The 4,083-nt window shown below is 72.2% G+C and overlaps 1 long non-coding RNA gene across 2 annotated transcripts; it reads left to right on the top strand.

The window, feature by feature from the left end:
• The first annotated feature begins 2,559 nt into the window (after positions 1–2,559).
• On the top strand, positions 2,560–4,083 carry LOC143173905 (uncharacterized). 2 transcript variants are annotated; one of them, XR_012997829.1, is made up of 3 exons: positions 2,560–2,608; positions 3,823–3,896; positions 3,999–4,083. It is a non-coding gene; the product is annotated as an uncharacterized LOC143173905 (long non-coding RNA). The 2 variants fall into 2 exon arrangements; XR_012997828.1 differs by lacking the exon at positions 2,560–2,608 and adding an exon at positions 2,851–2,885.

Raw genomic sequence — 4,083 nt, 5'->3', positions numbered from 1 at the left:
TCGGGGTGAAAACGGGGATTTTTCGACGCCGTTTCTGCTCCTTTTAGATAAAAAAATGTCAAAAACACCCAAAGTGTCCTAAAACTGGGGGGGGGGGCTATAGGGGATACGGGGGCTATAGGGGATGTGGGGGGATGGGGGGCTATAGGGGATACGGGGGCTATAGGGGATGTGGGGGGATGGGGGGCTATAGGGGATACGGGGGCTATAGGGGATGTGGGGGGATGGGGGCTATAGGGGATACGGGGGCTATAGGGGATGTGGGGGGATGGGGGGCTATAGGGGATACGGGTGCTATAGGGGATGGGGGGCTATAGGGGGGGATACGGGGGCTATAGGGGATGTGGGGGATGGAGGGCTATAGGGGATACGGGGGCTATAGGGGATGGGGGGGATGGGGGCTATAGGGGATACGGGGGCTATAGGGGATGTGGGGGGATGGAGGGCTATAGGGGATAGGGGGGCTATAGGGGATGGGGGGGATGGGGGGCTATAGGGGATACGGGGGCTATAGGGGATGGGGGATGGAGGGCTATAGGGGATACGGGGGCTATAGGGGATGGGGGGGATGGGGGGCTATAGGGGATACGGGGGCTATAGGGGATGGGGGGATGGGAGGGCTATAGGGGATACGGGGGCTATAGGGGATGTGGGGGATGGAGGGCCTATAGGGGATACGGGGGCTATAGGGGATGGGATGAGAGGTGTAGGGGACACATGGGGGGGCTATAGGAGGCGTGGGGGAGAGGAATATAGGGAATAGGTGAGGCTATAGGGGACATGGATAGGAGTCACATGGGGTATGAGGGGCTATAGGGGACCCTATAGGAGACACATGGCGGATGGGGGCTGTAGGGGATGGGGGGGCTGTAGGGGACATGGAGGGGCAGGGGGCTATGGGGGATGGGAATATAGGGGTTACGTAGGACTATAGGAGACAGGGTGGGGAGCTGTAGGAGACACGTGGGGTATGAGGGACTAGAGGGGACAGGAGGTATGGGGGCTATAGGGGACACTGTAGGGGACAGAGGGAGGATGGGGGGGCTGTAGGGGACACGTGGGGCTGTGAGGACACATACAGGGCCACGAGGGGGGACCCTATGGGGCACGAGATGGCTCCATCCCCAGGACATCCCCCTGTCCCTGACGTCCCCATGGGTGAGGACGTGGGGGCATCCCCTCCCCCACGGGAGCCCACTGGAGAGCCCTGCCCCCTCAATGCACAGGCCCCGCCTCCCACCACCGGCCCCGCCTCCTTGGAGCCACACCCTGACCTGGAGGAGGAGCTGCAGGGGCGCCTGGCTCAGCTACATGGACCCGACATGGCCGCCCCCATCAGCCCCCGCGGCTGACCCAACATGGCCGCCCCCATCAGCCCCCGCGCTGACCCAACATGGCCGCCCCCATCAGCCCCTGTGGCTGACCCAACATGGCCGCCCCCATCAGCCCCTGCGGCTGACCCAACATGGCCGCCCCCATCAGCCCCTGCGGCTGACCCACCATGGCTGGCCCTCCCATCAGCCCCCGCGGCTGACCCACCATGGCTGCCCTCCCATCAGCCCCCGCAGCTGACCCAACATGGCTGCCCTCCCACCAGCCCCCGCGGCTGACCCAACATGGCCGCCCCCATCAGCCCCCGCAGCTGACCCAACATGGCTGCCCTCCCCATCAGCCCCCGCGGCTGACCCAACATGGCTGCCCTCCCATCAGCCCCCGCGGCTGACCCAACATGGCCGCCCCCATCAGCCCCGCGGCTGACCCAACATGGCTGCCCTCCCATCAGCCCCGCGGCTGACCCAACATGGCTGCCCTCCCATCAGCCCCCGCGGCTGACCCAACATGGCCGCCCCCATCAGCCCCGCGGCTGACCCAACATGGCCGCCCCCCATCAGCCCCCGGGCTGACCCAACATGGCCGCCCCCCATCAGCCCCCGCGGCTGACCCAACATGGCTGCCCTCCCATCAGCCCCCGCGGCTGACCCAACATGGCCGCCCCCATCAGCCCCCGCGGGCTGACCCGACATGGCCGCCCCCATCAGCCCCCGCGGCTGACCCAACATGGCTGCCCTCCCATCAGCCCCGCGGGCTGACCCAACATGGCTGCCCTCCCATCAGCCCCCGCGGCTGACCCAACATGGCCGCCCCCCATCAGCCCCCGGGGCTGACCCAACATGGCCGCCATCATCCCCGGGGCCGTCTCGCCGCCACGTGCCCGAGCCGTGACGTCACTCGAGGGGGGGGCACGCGACGTCATCCGCCGGGGCCGCGGGGGCGGAGCCACCGGGCTCCGTTCGCGGCGCGCCCCGCCCCCCAGCCAGGCCCCGCCCCCTCGAGGGGGGCGTGTCCGGCCGCCACGCGCCGCCCGCCGCCATCTTCCCCCTCCTCCCGCCTCTCGCCCGCCCGTCGCGCTCTCGCGAGACCCCGGGGCGCGCCTCGGCGGGGGGGGGGGGGGGTGGGGGGGGTAGCGTGGGTGAAATCTCGCGAGAGCGCCGTCGCCGGCGGCCGAGCTCTCGCGAGGTCTCGCCGGCCCCGCCCCCTCGGCCGGCAGCGCGCGCGCGCGGCCGCCGCCATTTTGCCGCTGGCTCCGGCGCGGCGGACTCCATTTCCCGTGAGCCCCCCGGGCGGCGGCGGGGAGGGGGGGGGGAGCGGCGGGGGGGGGGCGGCGGAGCGAGGGGGGGAGGGGGGGGGAAGACGGCGGCGGGGCCGGGGGGGGCGGCGGCCATTTTGCGGCGGCGGATGGCGGCGGCTCCGCGGCGGGGCTGAGGCCGGCGGAGGCGGAGCGGGGAGGCGCCTCCCCGGGTCCCTCCGCCCGCCCTCCCCCCCCCCCCCCCCCTCCTCCCCCGGTGAGGTGCCGGGGCTGCGGCGGGAACGGCCGGGAGCGATCGGTAACGGGAGCGCGGCGCCCCCCCCTCCCCCTCCCGGGAAAGGGCGGGAAGAGGGGGAGGGGCGGCGTGGGGAAGAGGGGCCGGGAGGCGAGGGGGGCCGGCGAGGGGGACCCCCGGGGGAGAGGGGCCGGGAGGCGAGGGGGGCCGGCGAGGGGACCCCCGTGTGGGACACCCGGAGGGTGCTGGTGCGGGGTGCAGGTCCCCGGTGTGGGGCTTGGGGACCCGGGTTGCGGCGAGGGGCCCGGTATGGGACCCAGCCATGGGGCACCCCAGCGGCTCGCCGCGGGGCGGCGGTCACCGCTGTGGGGCACCCGTAGGGGCCTCGTACAGGGTGAGGGAACCCTGCGGTGGGGTGAGGGAGCCCGGTGCGCAGTGAGGGTCTCCCGAGCGGGGGCACCCAGAGGGACCCCAATGTGGGGGCACCCCCCCCTAGGGTGGCGCTGTGGGCGAGGGCCCCGGTGTGGGGCACCCGCAAGGGGACCCTAACGTGGGGCACCGCGAGGGTCCCCGCTGTGGGGCTTGGGGACCTCAGTGTGGGGTGAGGGACCCCAGCGTGGGGCACCCTGAGGGTCCGGCTGTGGGGTTTGGGGACCCCCAAGTGGGACGCAGGACCCTGGCGTGGGGCACCCAGAGGGTTCCACGGGGGTGAGGGTCCCTCACTTGGGGCACCCATGGAGTCTCCCTGTGGGGCATGGGGCACCCTGAGGGTCCCGCCGTGGGCAGGGGACCTCCATGTGGGGCTTGGGACCCTGCCAGGGGGCAGGGACCCCTAAGCGGGGCACCCGCCTGGCACAGGTCAAAGTTCAGAGGGCGCCCGGGGTCAGCGGTGGGGGCAGGGGCCTCCCCTCATCCGGGGGCAGTTTTGGGGAGGGCAGCACCCACGGGTGAGAGGCAGCACCCACGGGTGGGGGTCACCCACCCTCCCCTCTCCCCCCAGGAGTGCCCCCCCCCGCGCCACCGACACCGTGGAAGTGGAGTGTGAGGAGGAGGAGGAGGGCCCCGCGCACACAGGTGGGGCGGCAGCACCTATGGGTGCTGGGGAGGAGGGGTGGGGCAGCACCTATGGGTGCCCCCCCACCCTGACACCCTCCCCTCCCGTGCCCCCCGCCCCAGGCGGCTCGGCGGAGCGCAGGCTGGGCCGCCCGGGTGCCCAGGAGCTGGACGAGGGCTCGGCCCGGCGGCCGCCAGCGCAGGATGA

This window comes from Aptenodytes patagonicus, unplaced genomic scaffold, assembly GCF_965638725.1.
Source record: "Aptenodytes patagonicus unplaced genomic scaffold, bAptPat1.pri.cur scaffold_448, whole genome shotgun sequence".
NCBI lineage: Eukaryota > Metazoa > Chordata > Aves > Sphenisciformes > Spheniscidae > Aptenodytes > Aptenodytes patagonicus.
The sequence above is the reverse complement of the archived record's forward strand: the minus strand, read 5'-3'. Positions and strand labels throughout refer to the sequence as shown.